We start from the raw sequence: 20130 nt of genomic DNA on the forward strand, positions 1-20130 counted from the left end.
AGCAAGTGTGCTTACTTATCTCTTTTCTCTCATTGGTGACATTTTCTCTGGAAAATCAAACTTCATCCAAAATTTATGATCTTTTTCTAGAGTACTCATTGAGGAGTTTCCACCTAGGACATCCTGGAAAAATGGATGGACATCGATACAATCTGTGGATTGTGTCCTAACCAGCAGGAATCAAGAGGGCATGTTTTTCTTTATTGTGAATTATTTAAAAGGATTTGGGCAATAGGTCCTTTCGGTTTATGGATTGAAGTCTTTTCCGATTATTCTTTTAAGAATATTGTTCTTGAGGATAATATAAATTTATTCTTCACTATTTTCATCATCACATGCTACGACATATGGACAAATAAGATCAGAGTTACTAATAATTGGGATAAACCAAATCCTTATTTGATTCTTCACCCTGTGAAGCAATGGATTGCTCAAGCATGCCCACCCATTCCCACCCAGGTGAATCCACTCCACATGAATTTTCCTCCTTTTTCAAATTATCCAAATGTGAACCCACCAATTCGCATCTGTGTGGGAGTCATTGATACAAACATTTCTACATAAGCTACTTATGTCATTGTTAAAGATAATAGTATCTCATTAAGTGCTTATTATATGATGATAGGAAATACCATTGACGCAATTACATGGAGGCTTCTCATGAGTATGAAGCAGGCTAGAGATGCTGGGTGGAGAATCAGGGAAATCTAGAGTGATTCAGCAGATCTTGAATACTTAATTTCTGATTATAGTGCCACTTCATGGCCTTTGGGTGGAGTACCTATGTTTTTGGAGGCATATAGTTTTTTGTCTCAGGCCCAGTAATGTTGTGGTACTATTAATGAGACTTATAGTTTTTTGGGTGATAACAAAACAATCTCAATTTATTAATTTTAACTCTTACAATGATGTAATATCCCCTATTTCTTCTTAATGAAATGTTATTGTTTTTTCATTAAAAAAATCCCATTACCAGCAAAGTCAATTGTTCATGTCAAACCAACAAACCATATTCACATAATCTATCCAAAATTTCTAGCTCTAGTATCCCATCTCCAATGTCCCTTGTAACCTTGTTATAGTCCCTTGCCTATTTTTCTTGATAGCATCTTGCAGCACCAAAGTCCATATTTGCTAACAAAATTGTGATTAAATAAGGTCACTACAACCCACCGAACTTCTCCATTAGATGGATCAAAGCTGTCAAGGAAAACTAAAATTGGACGATCCTGAGAAGGTAGGCACAAATAGCCCTTCAAGGGATAAAGAGGAACATTTATGTTATAAGACAGTGGGAATAGGATAATATAACATGTGCAAATTTGTATCCCATTGATTAATATTGGAGATGATAGATAAGGGATTGGGAGAGACATGACCAAAACTGCATTGATTATGAGCAAGCCAAAGGAAATAAAATGTAGATGCAACAAGAAGGATTGAATGCTCATTATGACCATCAATATTGATATATATATATATATATATATTTTTTGGTAATGACTATCACTATCAATATCAAAATTAGAAATGAAAGAGGTGGAGAAGAGAGGAAGTTTGGAGAGCATCAATCTTCATACCTAGGGGCCTATAAATATTTTGTAAATAAGGAAAGATAAATGGGTATAGGGTATTACCTCAATGTAGTTTTCCATGTAGAGGAATGGATCTGATTGTGTTGCGTGTCAATCTGCACAAACAGTAATGAGCAAAGGAATGCGGCTCGCTAAGCAATGATCCACCCTCAAAATCCAAGGAATGCAATGAAGATCCTTAGAGACGCACACTCACAATTGGGAGAGAAGAGAATAGGGAGAGGGAGTGAAACTCTTGAGATTAGGTCAGAAACCCCTTATTTGCTTTGTAGCCAAAACCCTCTTATTTATAGAAAATTGACCAGCTAGGATTCCTAATCCTAATAGGTCTATGATTACTCCAAGTGGGCGAGCCATGAAGGAACCGGATCAGGACCTAGTCCAACCCAAATTAATAAACAATTTTGAATCTAGCTTGCATTCTTAGCTGTCAGGATCAGTGTTATCAATTCGGCCGAATAATTCGTGAAAACCGAATTTTTCCGAATTTAATAAAAAATTCTGACCGAATCCGAATTAAAAATAAAATTCGGTAAAATTCATGATTTTTTCAAAAGTGAATATAAAACGCGAATAATTTGGTCCACTTAAACAGTATTTTAAAAAAAAAAAAAACCAAAAAAAAAAAAAAAAAAAAAAAAACCCAATAAGCTTTTTTGACACATTTTTTGACCGAATCCTTAAATTAATCAATCGAATTATTCCGAATAATTCTCCGCCCGAATAATTCCCGAATCCGAATTTGCTAACTGTGATCAGGATTCTAAGAAGTGTGTTCATAAAGATTGCCCCTTCCTCTTCCTCTCCCATTTTGACTCGCTCCATCGCGTCTTTTATCTTTTAGTTAAGCAGCTTGTCTAAGTGAATTCGACTCATGAATGATTAGCAAGTGAAGTACCGGTCCTTTTGCTCCAATATTGTTGCGAGACTAATACCAGGCGATTCACAAGCAACACCATACATGCTTAAAAAATTTACATGAAATAAAGACATGCCACTCAGATTCATTCTCTTCACGACACTACACACAAGTTGAACAACTTTAAAAGAAGAAGCTATCTTTTTCTTAGTAGAAACCCCTCCCACCAATACTTTTTAAGAATTTTTTTTTTCTTTAAATTTGGGTGAATTTTAAGCTTCCACAACACCATCAAGACCCTCTTAAACTGACCAACATAACCATTCCTGGTACTGCACTTTGATAAATAAGATGCAACCACTTTGGTAGTGAAAGAACTAGTCAAAGAAAATTAAAGGGTAACAATAGCACAACCGGAGAAGAAGTTCTACCAAGATTAACAACTAGAACATCATCAACTACCTTGGAGGAAAATAAAATATATTAATCTACGATTCCTCAATCTACACTACATAACATCATGAACTTTAGAAAAATGAGGAATTTCCCAGCTTGAAATGAAAGAGGAATTTTTCAAATAGCAAGCCTACTTTTAATTCTATTAATTAGCCAGATAAAGCTTGCAATTTAGATCTTGGAATCGAATTGGAGTGCCAAGATAAAAGGATTTAGACTCTATAAATGTAAATCTACTCAAAATTGATCTCCAAGACTAACAGGTCCTGAAATAAGTCAATGATAGCTTTTAATGTCAAAATATCATTCTTATTAGTCTACCAAAAAAAAAAAGTATCTTCAGCAAAAAAAAATGTTGTGAAACTTTTGGATAGAGTCTATTTAATTTTACTTCTCAAAACACATTCATATCTTTATAGACCTTTAGAAGTCTTGACAATAGATAAAGGCTAAGGGAGGCAACCCTGCTGAATACCTCCTGTAGGTTCTATTAATTTAAATCAACCATCTTCAGATTTAATAGAATAAGAACAAGATGAAACAAGATATTCTATCATATCACACCACCTAGAACTAAATCTTAAGAAATTGAAAATTCCCGGAAGTAACATAGGCTTTAGACATGGCTACTTTTAATGCTAACCACCCTCAATCAGGATAAAAATCCTCTATTATTCTTAATCTTGCAATTCCATGTCATTCCACCTGCAAAATTTGAAACGTGGCCAACTTTAAGTGAATGGCCCATATGCTTTCTTGGTTGAATCTTCACCAAAACTTGGTTAGAAGTTAATTGAACCGGTCCGCGTGAAGAATCAAACCACATCGGTTCGTGATTTGAATTAGGTTATCCAAATGACCTATCTCGCATGACACTCTCTCTCTCTCACCCCTCGCTCTGTCTCTCAGACCTCTCACTGCTGAACGAAGGATTTTCTCTGGTTTGTGCTTCATCGAAGCTCGGTAGAGGTAGAGGTTGTTTTCGTACGAAGGAGAAGCTCCTATCAACAAGGTTTTCTTGCTCTTTGTTACTCTCAATCGGTTTTCTCTCTCTCTTTTGCTGCTCACGAAGCTTCCTGCTGCTACTATCTCTTTTGTCTGGGTTTGATTTCTCTCGCGCCGAAGCTCTTGGATAGTGTTGTTACCTGGTTAGGGTTTGATTTTAAGCCATTCTTTGATAGGGTTTGACTCAAATCGTTGGCAGGTAAACCCTCAACGTACAATCCTTGTTAGGGTTTGGGTTTTTATTTTTCTCTATAATACTTTTGGTGTATTTTGGGTGATTATATTGGTGATTCTGGTTTAATTTCGAAGACAGTTAGGGTTAGGGTTTGTACTTACAATTTTTTTTTTTCTTGCTAATTTGTTCTCTTGGTTTGTGATGGATGCAATGGTTTTTTGGATTGTCTTCTTTGGTAATTTTGGCTATTAGGCTGATCACAACTCTCTCTTCTGAGTTATCCGATTTCTCCATAACTTATTTATTCTATATATTGGTGATCCTATTTGCAAATCGACTGAGATTCGGCTTTCTACTATTGTAGGTTTAATTTTTTTTTGTCTTTTGGTAGTTGACATTGTACAGTAGTTGCAGGTTCTATTCAGTTTATGTTCTATGCTTTCTACATAATTGACTTCTTCCATTGTTTCATGCTTTAAACACTGTTTATACGATTCTTGTTCATAAGTTTCTTGTACGCAATTGACTTCTCATTGGTTTCATGCTTTACCACATCTTGCAATTCTGAACATGCTTTATTCTTGCATCTTGCAATGCCGAACATGCTTCATTCCTGCATCTTGCAAATCTGCTACTCTGCTTCTCTTAGGGGTATTGCATTTTACATAGAAATTGATGCACAACAACGGATGTGTAGCTATGAAAGGGGTGATGGTCATCCGGACTTCTCAAACGTTGAAGAATCCTGGATGACGATTTTACAAATGTCCTATAGGTGAAAAACATCCGGGTTCTTTTATTTGGTTGGATCCAATGTTGAGGAACTACACAAACAACGTAGACACAGGAGCATGTCATTCAAATGAAAGTGTTAATAGGAACACACGGGTCATCTCGGCTATTCGTCAACCACCCTATAGTCCACAAGTGCAGAACCAAGTACTAGTGGACCAGTCATTGCTTAACCATTATTATGGTTTAACTATCTTCCTGTGTATTTGGGTGTTAATTGTTTCGTGCTATGTTTTCTATGTAACGTCATTGTAAATAGAACTATTGTTTCATTAATGAAGTTGGAGTTATTATTTGATTATTTCCTTGTTGCTATAATGTACTAACAATCTATTTTGTAGGTAAGGAGTCTTTAGCTCAAAATGATAGAGCACCTGGGGTAATACCCAGTGTATGGTGGGTCGAATCCACCAAGACTCAGAACAATTGTATTTTGTATTGTTTTTTGTTATTGCATTTTGTAATTTTGATATCAACTCATTCTTTTGAGTTATCAGATTTCTCCCTAACTTGTTTATTCTATATATTGGTGATCCTATTCTGCATGATAGTTATAGAATATTTGTTTCGGAATTGTACTTGGATTAACTTATCTATAGATGTTCTGAAATAATCATAAAGTTAGTAATGCTCTTTTTATTAATGCCTATTCTTAGCATTCATTTATAAAACCCAACTGCTTCTTCATTCTGCTCATTTTGCAGGAAGCCAGCTAGTATGGAAATCCAAGGGATAATGTTGGGGGTGCAAGAGCTGTCCCAAAAATCTGGGTGACAACATGTATTACAACAGACCATTGATTGGATCAGGACTGCCCGGTATTACAGCATTCATTTATAAAACCCAACTGCTTCTTCATTCATGTATTACAACATGAATCACTGCCTTGTGTTAGAGCAGACCATTTATTGGATTTTGTTAATATTACTATTCTAATTAAACAAAGTCATGTGTTAAATTAATTGGCAAGTTGTGACCTTAATAGCATCTACTAGCAGATATGATGTAGGGTTGGGATACCCAAGAAGACGAGCACATGAGAATGAAATCCATAACCACAACCAGTGAGCCTAGAAGAGTGAAATCAATCACCAAATAGTCCTATAATTCAGTAGGATATTTGTGGAAGGAAGCTAAATAAGTTACAATTTTAAAAGAGTAAGGTATATGAAGCATAATTGAGTTGAGGTTTTTAATAGATTCTGTAATGCAATAGCAGTTAATAGAAAGTATGGGATGCCACCCTGTTGGCTTAATGCTTATAGGGTTAGAATGGACTTGCATAAGGGTCTGGCTTTGCAGGTTATGGCTGAGATTTGGACTTGATTTAATATAGAAAAGAAGACCAATCGTTTGTATAAATAATGGGTGCAGCAATCAAATAAAAAATGTAAAACTGAAGACAGAAGAAGAAAATGAAAAGAGAGAAATAACTACTTCAACTCAAGGTTTTGTTGCAAGCAACAACTAACACTTCAATTCAAGGGCACCAACTACAAGAGCAGTAAATAATTATGCTAGAACCTCAAGGTTGTGCGTTTATGTTGAATTCTCGTGCCTCGATCATTATGCTAGAACCTCACGGTGACAGTATCCTCAATCATTATGCATGCTTTTAAAATTGATCTCATGAATATGCCCTCCAAAAATTTTCGAAAATCTTCCACTCAATCATTTATACATGCTAAACTCACACCACCGCATGTTTGCAAAGATTACATCAGAACACACAAAAGGATACAATCTTAAGCTCAAGAAGACAAGTAATTACACCCAGTACAGAATTACATACAGATTATAAATTAGAGAAAAAAGAAAGATTAGACAATTACATAATAGTGACTACGACCTGGTCAAGCAAGGAAAAACTAGCATACCTCAACTGACTCCTAACCTTACCAGACTCTCCAAGCTAGCTCTGCAAATCTCAAAAATTCATTGAGTCTTGATGTATTCGAACCACCATAACCTGGGCATTACTCCAGATGCTCTACCATTTTGAGCTAAAGGCTCCTTACCTGTACAAAAAAAATTGTTAGTACATTAGAGGCTAAAAATCAATAAAAATGCTTGGAATCCTAGATGTATTTACTAGCAAGAAAATAAAAGATCCAAAATAATTTTTTTTTTTGGCTAATGTCGGGTATCCAAGATTGAATTAGAAAGTTAAAAAAAAAAAAAAAAAAAAGAATGCAATCATTGTTGAAAGTATTCACCATAAGTGAAATGAAACCGGGGTACCTATTATCCATTTGTTGTGCAGTCATTGGTGCAAGAGTTGCTTGTTGTTCTTGTAATCGTTGACTGTTATCTGACCCTCCACTTTTCTTTTTTTTTTCCTTATCTTTTGACCCAACTCTTTGACTGACTATCACATTTTGTATTTTTCTCTTTATGCTTCAAGTGTATTCCATTGTATACGTCATCTGGAAAATCGATCAATATTGGCATATCAGGGCAATCAACTGGGTTGATACTAATATTTGCAAGATTCAACCTTAATTCATTAGTAGCATATTTGCCCAACTCGTATCCCTCAACTATATTTGAAGCTTCTGCCAGTATATGAACAAGTTCATGACAAATACGCCTATACCGTTGCGTACAGTCCATGTTGACGTCTTCTTCAATTTCTTTTCCCCTACTATCATTGACCACCATATTTCTTGCATCCCGTGTCCATCTCTTCAAAATATAGCATTCAGGAATACATTTTATATCTAACACATCCAAAACTTTCAAACAATGGCAACAAAGAATACCATCTATCTTGAATTTCATGCAAGCGCAAGTGATAATCACATCAATTGGGTTAAAACGAACTTTATATTCACATTTTACATTAATAATCCCAACCCAAAAATCAATGAAGGGAATCCCACAACTCCGGCCTTTAATGTAGCGAACGGTCATCCAATTATATTTTTCTTGAAATAACTCAAAAATTGTAGGAATGTACATTTCCCCAGCTTGTTTCTGGACAAGTGACATTGAATCTGCAAGTCTTGGCATCTTGTTTCTTACTTCAAATTCAGCTTTTAATTCATTACCACGCTTCTAGTTAAGAACTCTCTCAAAGTGCTTAAAAAATTACACATCTAAACTTGACTTCAAATAGTCGTTCAAATCATTGTTCAGACTCTCACTGAGCTATGTACTTTGAATGTCAATTGTGAATGTGTTTTTCATATAGCACTACACCCATTTATTTTTAAGTCTATATATACGCTGCAACCATGTATTATACCATGTATTATCCATGACATCATATTCGCTAAACAATTTATACCATGCCGTCTTGAATTGTCTTCCTCATCGTATTGGTATATGTATTTATTCAAATCTGTAAGAAAACAGGAGTCATGTTTCATCATATTACCCAAATGCTTAATGTCATTTTGCATTAAGTGTCATGTACACAACCTATGCTATGTCTAAGGCCACAGTTGTTACTGCTCTAGACATAGCAGCATCTTGGTCCATGACAATAGTTTTAGGCTTCTTTCCACCATATGCTTCAGCGAATACCTCAAAAAACCATTTGAATGATTCTATTGTCTCATCATATAAAAGTGTGGCCCTGAATATAGTGCATCCTCTAGGGTGATTAAAACCAGCAAACAACCCAGATGGCCTACACTCTTCGTTGGTGCAAAATGTAGTGTTAAAGCTGACTACATCTCTAAATTGTGCATTATCAATTATCATTTTTAGATCAATCCAAAATATATTAGTTATTTGTCTTCACTATCCAGTTGAAATGTGTATGTAAAAGATGTGTTATTTCTAGTTTGGATAACAACGTATGTCACACCCTACCTAAATTGGCCAACGTATGCGGCAATAGACACCCACATCCAGTTAGCCTAACCCTCCAGGATCACAGATGTAGTATCTTAATTTCGCAAATGCCATCAAGACAACAACTAAAATCAGAGTATGCTATTAAAATCATATAATATCACTGGTGATGTACTAAAGTGATAAATTACATTATACAAAATTTCATATTTGGCAATAACCACAAGTTACAATACTATTTACTACACATTCATAAATATTTATACATCAAGAAGGAAGAACTAAATAATAGTGAAGCCCATCAAATCCCGACATCTCGTCAACATAAGCTTCATAACAACTGCTAAAGTCCAGTCCTGCCTCAGTACCAATTTCCATCTTCCAAAAATAGTATGCCACGAGGATGTGACCTCAGCATCGAAAAGGGTAATACCTTAATTCAACTCTCTACAAGTCCATTCACAATTTCTCATTTTTTATTTTTCCTGATTCATGCATGGAATTCAGCAGGAATTTTCAGATTTCCTCAAATTCAACTAGTTCCCTTTAATTCCAGCTTTACTTACAGGAATACCCATGTTAATTACTTGATTAGAGATGGGATACCAATGTTTTGACTTTCTAATTTGATGTTCCATCTCAAATTTTGTTTGCATGCATTTCTAAAACCATAAACTAGTAAAACCATCTTGAAATTTCACATTCATCACATTTTGCAATTCTATTCTAAGGGTTTTGGTAAAAAAATTAGCTAGCTAGCCCTATGCGGCCTCAATTTCAGGAATTCCCCATATTAATTTAGTAATTCATCACAATCCCAATCCTTAATTTCATTATTTTTTTCAACTCTGATTTCAAATTTCTAGCAGATTATTAAGATCCCTAACTCATTTAGGAGTTCCTAATTAACATAATTCCAGAATCGGCCTTGATTAGCAAGGTTCCCATTTCAGATTTAAGATTTCTTTCCATTTTCATCAAAGAACAAGGTGTCATGTACTCTATATCCTTAATCCTTGCTGAAATTTCTCAGATTTTTACCTTTATTCTCCAATTCAGCCAATTTAAAGATGAATACTTACCTTTACATACAGGTTTACAAAAAGGTACAGCATGTATGTGGCTGAATTAAACCAAATCCGATGCATGCAGTCAAAATTCCCAGTTTTTGGGTGATTGCATGCTTGGAGCTTGGTTGGAATATTATTTACATGCATATAACCTGTTGTACAGAGTATAGAGAGATGAGATTTACCTCTCCAAACAGGTACAGTAGCAGCTCAATATATGCAGTAAAATTTTAGCAGGATTTCAGCTTGGACAGCCCCTTGCACCTCTAATCTTACCTTGCATGCATCCTTTTCTACAACAGCAGTAGGATTTCAATAATGCCAACAAGAGAACACAGCAGGAGCAGAGAAAATATGTAATTGCAGCCCCAAAAATACACGAACAGCAGTCCTTTTTCTTCTTCTTCTTCTTTCTCCCTTCTTTCTCTTGCTGTCCAAGTGAGAAGAAATGAGATAATGTGCTCGGTGGTGGTCTTTTATAGCCCCACTATCCTTGGTGGAATGTTCCACTAACTTCTAGTATTATATAAATATAAAATTACATTTTGTCATATTAGTATATATTTAATTAATTATATACTCATCTTTAATTAATAATTTTAATTTTATTATGAAATTTATGGTCTAACTTATTTTATCATAACAAACTCATGAATATAAGTCCACATGTCAAATTTCAAGAGTGGGACCTATTTCAATCAAATATAACTATTATGTGCATCTGACAGGCCTACCTGTTAGGTTCAGGGCTTTCTAGCCGGTTGGCTCAAGCTTGACTCCCTTGGTCTATATCACTCTCCATTACACGTAACCCCTATTATAGGTATATTTTATCTATTAGCCGATACTAGTATTGACCTTCTCTGCTCGGTGTCCTGTCTATCGATAAGGAAAGTAGGGAAATGAAATTAGGGTGTTACAAAGTACTTCAACAAACTACCCACTTCACCATATGATAAGGCACACATTCATTTAGTACGGAGGTAGTTCCTAACATCTTAGGTCATATAGCTCAAGTTCTCGATCCCACCTACCTGCCTACCCATCAACTCAATTGTGGATCTAGGTCTGATCTCCGAGTCATCTGCCAAATCAATTTCATACCTATGTATGTCAAACATATTCCTCTGTGAACCCATCATATGAATTGTTGATATAATATGAAGACAATGATTATGTTCTCCAATAATGTGACGCCCAAGAATACTGCAAGTACCAGACCCTCCTGGGAGATCGGTGAGGGTGTACAAAATTTAGTCTCACATCGCTTAGGGAGAGATAACTAGGTTAGTTAATAACCTCTAGCCTCCTTAACATGGCACAACTTGTTTTAAAGCCTTGAGGCCTATGGGCCAAAAAGGACAATATTGTGCAAGGTTAATAATCTGTCTGCTTATCACCCACAGACAGATGGGCAATCTGAGAGGACTATTTAGATTCTCAAGGATATGTTGAGGGTTTGTGTACTCGAGTTACAGGGAAGCTGGGAATGTCATCTACCACTAGTAGAGTTTTCCTATAATAACAGTTACCAGACTACAAATGGTATCAGAGCAGACTCCGATAGCGTGTGGGGCCACAGTAGGGACATTATGTCGAAGGGAGAGTTGTGACGTCTAAGAATACGACAAGTACCAGATCCGCCTGGGAGTTCGGTGTGGTGTCCCCACCAAGAATACGGCAAGTACCAGGGGGTTTAGGAGATTGGTAAGGGTGTGCAAATTTTAGTCCCACATCGCTTAGGGAGAGATTCCTACACTAATTAATAACCTTTAGCCTCCTTAATATGGCACAACAAGTTTTAAAGTCTTGAAACCCATGAGCCAAAGAGGACAATATTGTACAATGCTAATGGGGTCAGGACGTTACAATAAAGTCACGACACATGTATTTTCCATCCTCAACCAATATATGGCCATCCGTGGCCGGCAACTTGTTCTTGTCTCAGCTCGAGATTAATAGTATTATATTGTTCTACTGCAAACTAAGATGAATAGAACAGATTCGAGAAAAAATATTACCTTGTTCTACAACATACCATAATAACAAAACATATTAGGGGAAAAAAATAGGTTATTTGCAAAATCTAGGATTAAAATCACACATTCATTCATGACAGTCCCAATGGGATACAAATCGTCTTCTGCAGGTGGAATAAAATCACACATTGTAGTTATGGGGTTCACTTGCAGCCAATTGATGTGGGAAACTGCAACTTCGGCGCGAGAGAAATCAAACCCAGACAAAAGAGTTAAGCGGGAAGCTTCGTGAGTAGCAAAAGAGAGAGAGAAAAAAACTGATTGAGGGTAATAGAGAGCAAGAGAACCGTGAGAGCTTTGACCGAGAGCTTCTCCTTTGTAACAGAGAGCGAGAAAACCTTTTTGGTAGGAGCTTCTCCATCGTACGCAAACAACCTCTACCTCTACCGAGCTTCGATGAAGCATAGACAAGAGAAAATCCTTCATTTGGCAACAAGAGGTGTTAGAGACAGAGAGAGGGGTGAGATAAAGAGTGTCATGCGAGATAGGTCATTTGAATAGCCTAATTCAAATCACGAACCGGTCTGGTTTGATTCTTCACACGGATCGGTTCAATTAACTTCTAACCAGGTTTTAGTGAAGATTCAATGAAGAACGCACTGGGCCGTTCACTTAAACTTGGCCACGTGTCGAATTCTGTAGGTGGAATAATATGGAATTGCAAGATTAAAAATAATAGAGGATTTTTATTCAATCAATTCCCCTTATGTCTTTTAAGATAATGAAAAATCTCACGAGCAATCACAACATTGCTTACAATTTGTCTACCTTTCGATAAAACTTAGAAAGGAAAAATAAAGTTATTTAATATAATTTAAGTCTATTTTCAAGCAATTTAGAGATTATCTTATAAGAAACAATACGCAAGTCAATTGGCCGAAATTTATCCCCATTTTTAGGAATCAAAGACAATAAAATATGGTTATTTCCAAATGGCAATGTATTAGAAGAGGAGAAATCATAAACTGATCAAATGACATCAAGTTTAGCCGCAACCCAACAATGGTGAAACAAGACAACAAGTAGATTTTCACATTAAGCCACACCCATGATCTCAAATTTCGAAGGAAGGGTGGTTAAAAGTAGACTTCAGATTAAAAAAAAAATAGGATCAGAAAAACTTAATAAAAGCTAGGTCTAAAGGATTGGATATCGTAAATATACTATGCATACGAGAAGAAAAGCTTAGCACCTGATGGAATATCACTTTAACTCTTTGGTTGGATCGGACAGGGACTTCTATAAAGATCTTTCCACTCATTCATCATACTATAAGTCGAAGTCACGGCACGGCATGGGGGGCTCCGTATAAGAACGAGAATCGGTGTCATGGTGGTGCTACGAGATGGCGATTTATAGTATAGAAGAATAGATCTGCGGACCTATTGATTGACCATAGATGCGAACCGATCGACCACTAAGTTCCATATGAATCTAAAAAAATTCATGATTTCCTAAGATGATGATTAGTTATGACATGATTAAATCTAGTATTACGATAAACATCAGATATATATAAGCTGCCTTGAGTTTTGGAGCCAATGTAATTTTCAAGAATGATTCACAAGTCCAAAAAAAAATGCAGAAACTGCAAGAGTCAATTCTTGAGATTTCAGTGAGTGATATTGTTGAAAGAGAGATTGTTTAAGGATTTGTAAGTTCCAAAAACGTCTCTATTCCATTGCTTAAGAAAACCATATTCATAAAGTTCTTAATCAGATTTTGAGAACCTAAAACCCGCCATCCTTGATTACACAAGTCCTAAAGCCAGGGAATAGAAATCGTATTTAGTTTTCCTTGCCAAAGACACTGCCTTTTGGGCTGAGAATTTGTAATAACATTTGCATGCCTAGAAATGAGGTAAAATAAAACTTAAAGAGAGAAAGAGCTAGGTAACAAATATCATGGACAATAGTAGCAATTATCAGTGTGAGTAAGGGTGCACCGGTGAACCCGATCGAGTCCGATAAGTTTATGGCCCGATTTGGACCAGCCTGATTAAAAAACTTGTCAGGCTTGCATGTTTATAATCCGGAGTTCATGGTGCAGGTAACTAGCCCGTCGAGCATCCAATAGAGCTAGACACATTTATGACCTGACTTGAACTAACTTGTTGCAACCTGTCTGAGCCCAATCCCCTTTAATACTACATAAAATTCCTATTTTGCCACTAATAATAAGAGACTAAGAGAGCAAAAACTAAAAATCTCACCTAGATCATAATAGGATGCTTTTGGTGAATTCCCTTGGATATTAATAGCTGATTCATATGACATAGTCACACACACACAATAATGTCAACTTTCTAACGGGAAGTCCGGTGTCATAGTTCTTAAGTAAGATGTAGACTTCGGGGGTAATATCAATTTTCTAATGCAGTCAATTTTATAACGACTTATATAGTGATTTAATATTCAAATGTAATATTTCTAGGCCTTCAACCCACTTAAAAAATATAATTTTAGGGTAGGCACATTTAAGCCTGTTTAGAGCCTATTTAAACTTAAATAGGCTCGTATCTTGATTAAGGCCCATTTAAGGTAGCCCGATTTAATCCCGATATCGGCACCGTACCATGCCCTTCAAAGCTAGGCATGTTTACTTAAATAGTTGTTCACAGTGTAAGGATTCCAAGTGGTCAAATCCAAGTAAGCCCAACTGAGATCGATCTGGCTCGGTCGATTGATATCCCTAACTGTGGGGGAGGGGGTTGGTGTGAGGCTGGAGAAAAGCTGACTAAAGATATAATGCTCCGACTCTATACTGTGCCACAATATTGTTTACTTTGACCCATGAGCCTCATGGCATTAAAATGCGTTGTGGCTATGGAAAGGGTCTCAAATGTAACCCATTAGCCCAATCTCTTCCCTTAGCTGATGTGGGACTTAAAAGATGGGCCCCTCAATGCCTCTTCCTTTTCTTGCCAATTTTTGGGGGCTCATTGGATTTGGACCGTTTCTTGGGCATGGCAATCTCCTTTGTTGCGGCACTACGTCCCCTGTGTGACACCATACAGTGTCAAGGTCTACTCTGATACCATTTGTAATGGTTTGACCCCACATCATGCCACAAGTTGTTTGCTTTGGGACGAATCTCTCATCGCATTAAAACACTTGAAAATAGAAGGGATGCTAGAGGTTATCAACTAACCTAGCTTCTTCCCTGTAGCTAATGTGGGAGTAAAGAGATACCCGTTTAGTAACAATGCTTCCATTGATCCATCTCCTTGTTCACCATAGAAAATTAGTTGGACAGTTAAATTAATGATTTGATGATAGGTTTCAATATTATTTATCTTTTCAATGATTAGTAATTCATTGATTTCAATAGTAGCTATCTTTCTACCAAAAAAAAAAAAAAAAAATAGTAATTGTCTTTCCCTTATCATGATAAACAATGATTTTGCTACAAACTTTATTACAATCTATTGATTTAAATATTAGTTATCCTTCCCTTATAATTTATTCCTCATTGTGTTGACTAAAATATGAATATATCTAGTCAACTTCCCAATCCCGGACCGTTACTTGTTTGACCTGGAGAAGATTATTTCAAAATGTTTTGTACAAATCATTTCTCACTATAGGTTATGAATGTAAATTTTCACTGTGGCTCAAGCCTTAAAACAAATTAATCTAAACTAATATTATCTCGATATTAAAAACTAAAATAAACCAAAATCGTACTGGACCAAAACCAAAAACTGAAGTTCCTTATTTAATTTTGATCTCACTCTTTCCAGACCGAAACGGGTCAGCCGACCAAAACCGTTTGAGACCCCTAGTTTTATCCGAGAATTGGTCGTATCGACTAATCGAAAACTGGGATCAGTGGCCGCTGATTCCAATCTGAATCGGGCGATGTTCGATCGGATTTCCCGTTTCTTGAAACCCTGCTTATGGGCTAAGAGGTTGAAAGTCGAAACTACTAATGACAAATGGAGAAGTGTTGAGGATGGAGGGTGGGTTTGACGCGGTCCTAACGGTCGGGTACAATTGAACCTTTCGTTTCATCCTTTTCTCGGAGAATTGAATCAAACAAATGGGAACTTTTTCTGAAATAAAAAATTTAGGCACCATTTTGTTCATCATAAAAGAAAAATTGCTCAAGTCGTCTTCTTCAGGTACGTTAGAACTTAGATCTTTGATCGCAGCCATCTCCACAAGCAAGTTCTGTTCCAGTGGGTTCTACTGCTTATATTAGTTAGTTTCTTCGAGTAAATGTTCAATCTTATTGAGCATTGTTCTCTAATTGAACCTGTGTCCAATGAAGTTCTTGAATAATTGATGTCACAATCTCATGGATTAACAGAAATGTCCCTATATATATATATATATAGATGGATATATATATATATATATATATATATATATATAGTTAGATAGATAGATAGATAGATGGATAAAAGGGTCACTGTTGATGACACCAGATTGTTGGGATAAAGTCCTCTTGAGTTGAATTAAGCAATGTATTTGTAACTGGTATAGGTCTTGACTGCACTGTTGAATCCAATTCATGGTACTGTGTATGTGAGGAGGCCTAAAAGTTACTTTACACAAAACATAGATCACTAGGTGGGTCTTTTTGTGCTCTTAATTCATTAGGGAAATGAAGAGCAATGATCTTAGCTTAAGATTCATTTAGCTTTAGCATTTTGGGACTTTGGTGCTGTTTAGACCTCTGAACTATGAGTTCCTATGTGCATAATTTCTTGTCTAGTTTTGCTGAAGAGTGTGAAATTCTAGATTTGAAGAGATATCACAATGATCCAGACGAAATTTGTGTGTGAAACAAGAATGTCATGACACTTGGAATTAGTTTTATGTGATGCTTCATACTTGTGGGATTTTATCTTTCTTCCCCCTTAAAATTTTATGGTGAGATGGAGTTTGTGTTGATTGTATGGGATGAAAGAATCAGGTTTCTCCATTAATTTTCTGGTTACAAGGACTAAGTAGTTTTTTGCTTTACTTCTTGAAACCCTTCAAGACTAGTGGTAAAACTTATGTGGAAAAGTGGATTTGTGTTATCGTTTATGTTAGCATTGAATTACATATGAATTTAACTAAACTAGTTTATGGGTTCTTGGGATCAATATTTCTTATGTGCATTAAGTTACTAAGTATCTTTTCATGTCTATCATTATTATTTTCCCTTATCTCTTAGCATAATATGTTATGAAGAGAGTTATATGACTAGTTTCGAATGAATTTTTTTTGTTATGGAATGCAGTTCTGAAAATGTAATATTAGTCTATGCCATCTAATATATTTGTTGACTCCTCATTTTTATCACGCTAGAATCGTGCTTCGTGCATACCGGTGATAATAGTGCCCTCGGGATGAGGTTCTAGGCTCCAGATTAGGCCTTAAAAGTTTTGTAACACCCTCCGTTAATGTTTTGCACAATCTGGAAGCATTTAGGAAAAGTTGGTCTAGAAATGATCAAAATGACCCTTAGAGGTTGACTGGCCAAAGAGCCAGTCAAATGACCTTGGATTTTGACAAAATTTTAGGGTTGGTGTGTTTCATCGTGAAAATAATTTTTTAATATGGGAAATAGGACTTTTACATGATTGTAGCAGAAAATAAGGATAGAAATTATAATATATCAGAGTATGGAATGTAATAGAAGAGATAAACAGAAATCAGGATATCAGAAATATGAAAGAAATCAATTCGATCAGTTTTAAGACGGAATTGGTGAAATTTGATACGTTTTGAAAGAATGATTTCTTGGCTTCAAACACACTCTCGTGTGACCTTTGTGTTTGGGCCTCTAGATCTAAAAAAGATCTCAATAAATCTGTTACGTATAAAAGGGTGTGATTGATCTGATACGCAGAAAACTTAAAATGGGGCAGCACATGTGGAGATAATAGAAATAATAAACTCAAAACAAGACTTTAAGAGCAGCTGATACAAGAAGCTCAATGATGTAGATATGGCTGCACTTACCTCATTGGACCAGCATGACCGGCTTTGGAAGCCAATAGCTAAAAAGAATCGGTCCAACCCAAGGTTTTGGTCCAACAAGGGTTGGAATTAAAATTAGTATTACTAGTCATTTATTTCATGCCTTTCATTTTCCAGATTTGAATGTAGGAGTTAGGATTTCTTTCCTTGCATTGGTTTCCTTTTATGGTTGTTTCCTAGTTTAGGCTAGTTACTATTTTAGTTAAGTTTCTAATTCCATGTCTTTACTTTTCTATATATTGTCTGTAACCATTGGATAAGGGAGAATGACTTTGATTATTAAATGAGAATTAGTTGAATTTATGCTCTGTGTGAGTGTGTGATTCCCTTCCTCCCCCCTACTATTCTGGTTTTTTCCTTCTTTCCTAAGGCCCTCCATCAACTAGGTATCAGAGCCGAAGGATCCCCATTCCATCCCTTCCATCCCTTCTTTCCTGCCCATTCTCAGTTCTGGTTTCTACCAAGACTGAGAACAGCCAAAAAGGAAAAAAAATATCTCTATCCAAAATAGAGAATCGAGCCCCTCCTCTTAGGGTTCTGCCAGAGCAACAGAAAAGGAAAAATAATAATAAGAAGAAAAGCAGAAGAGAGAGTAGACAAAGAAGCCACCAGAACCTCTACCAACCTCTTCTCAATCGAAACCCCTCTCTAGTGTTCTGATAGCAGTAAAAAAAAAAAAAAAAAAAAAAAAAAAAAAAAGGAACCAGAAGACAAGCAGAAAAAAAGGAAGAGACGAGTGACAAGAAGAAGAAGAAGAAGGAGGAGGAGAAGAAGAAACGAGAAGAGAGAGAGAAATAAAAAACAGAAGAAGAAGATGGAGAAGAGAAGGCGAGAAGAGAGAGAGAGAGAGAGAGACGGAGACGTACCTTCCTGACTTCTTCCATCGCTGTTGGTTGGTTCCTGGTCCCATCCCTGAGGAGAAACCTCCCCCCTGTCAGTAAACCTAACATTCTCTCCCATGATCTCTTATTCTTGCCATTAACTTTTTTTGATTTCCAAAATTGCCCTTACACTTTACTTTTATACCTGAATTATCTATCCTTTAAGATTGTTTTCCAAGTCTACCCTTACACATATGTTGCAATTATGTTTCTAATCATAACCATCATATTATAGTATTGCCATTCACTTTGAGATCTTCTTTAATTACCATTTTGCCATCCTTTGAAAAAAAAAAAAGAATGAAGAGTTATTCCCCATTTTGCCATTACCTTCTAAGTGTTCTTTGCTCATCTTCACCATGGTAGCCAACAATGAAGTTTTCTAACAGCTCAATGCCTATAAAGGTGAGACTGACTCAAAATTGACACCCTCACTGAACGTGTCGATACCCTCACCACCGTTGTCACCTCCATTCAAACAATGATGACAACCATGCAATCTTCTCTTGACCTATTGGTAGTTTCAGATAGATGAAAGAGTCCCATTCAATCTGGGGATTCTTCCAACACCACTCCACAGGATCCGTCACTACCACTGCCACCACATTATACCACCACCACCACCTCCACTCCCATATGGAACTGGTCGATATGATGATGGAGAGGAACGAGCAGAAGAATTGGATGTCCTTGATTTTTATGAAGATAACGATCCAGAATTGTACCTTGACTGGATTCATAGCTTAGATACATTCTTCAGATGGTACGGATTGACTGAGGCTTGAAAGATCCTATTTGCAATGACTAAACTAAAAAGCACGGCCCGAGTCTGGTGGGTCAAGCCACAACAACAGAACCAAACCTGAGGCACTGGTTTAGTCACTACTTGGGCTGAAATGCATGAAGTCATGAACTGGAGATTTTTGCCTCCTGATTACAAGCAACACATGCACCTTAGGTTTGCACAGTTGAAACAGGAGAATTTGACCGTTGAAGAATATGTTGCTAGATTTTATTATTTGGCCACTCGTTCTGATTTTGAGTAGGATGAAGAAATATTGGTGGCACAATTCCATAATGGTTTGCACCCTCAATTTAGTGCTGCCCTTCCATCTAGTCGTCTGCTTATAATGGAAGATGTCGTATAAGTAGTACATCAGGTTGAGGAAAGCCTGAAACACCCATTCAATCGGAGGCCATTTACACATACTTTTCCTAGGGGTCCTAGTTCTATCAGCAACAGTCATCTCCTCAGAAAAAATCAATCAACAGACCACAGGCTAGTGCTTCATCTATGGCATCTTCACGACCTAGCCAACCATATTCTCCACCTCGATATGATTCAGAGATGTCATCTTCACGGCCTAATCGTCCGCATTCCCCTCCTCGTCGTGGTTCAGACAAATCTTACTCCCCACCTTGGCGTGGTTATGACAGGAACTTAGTGTTTCCAAAGAGGCTATTCAATGTTTCACGTGTAAG

At 36.5% G+C, this 20130-nt stretch overlaps 1 protein-coding gene and 2 long non-coding RNA genes across 3 annotated transcripts in view; 2 read left to right on the forward strand and 1 right to left on the reverse strand.

Annotated features, from left to right (window-relative positions):
* Positions 1 to 3525: 3525 nt before the first annotated feature.
* On the forward strand, positions 3526 to 5844 carry LOC122065332. The gene is made up of 2 exons (XR_006135976.1): positions 3526 to 4114; positions 5587 to 5844. It is a non-coding gene; the product is annotated as an uncharacterized LOC122065332 (long non-coding RNA).
* Positions 5845 to 6531: 687 nt separating this feature from the next.
* On the reverse strand, positions 6532 to 10183 carry LOC122065333. Its single transcript, XR_006135977.1, has 2 exons — positions 9939 to 10183; positions 6532 to 6900 (listed from the first exon to the last, which is right to left on the reverse strand). It is a non-coding gene; the product is annotated as an uncharacterized LOC122065333 (long non-coding RNA).
* Positions 10184 to 15606: 5423 nt separating this feature from the next.
* LOC122065334 (exocyst complex component SEC6-like) overlaps positions 15607 to 20130 on the forward strand; it is a 41035-nt gene continuing 36511 nt past the window's right edge. The window contains exon 1 of the mRNA XM_042629131.1: positions 15607 to 15781. The gene's annotated coding sequence lies outside the window, so the exon portion shown is untranslated. The remainder of the gene's footprint in view (positions 15782 to 20130) is intronic.

Source organism: Macadamia integrifolia, unplaced genomic scaffold (assembly GCF_013358625.1).
Source record: "Macadamia integrifolia cultivar HAES 741 unplaced genomic scaffold, SCU_Mint_v3 scaffold1979, whole genome shotgun sequence".
Taxonomy (NCBI): domain Eukaryota; kingdom Viridiplantae; phylum Streptophyta; class Magnoliopsida; order Proteales; family Proteaceae; genus Macadamia; species Macadamia integrifolia.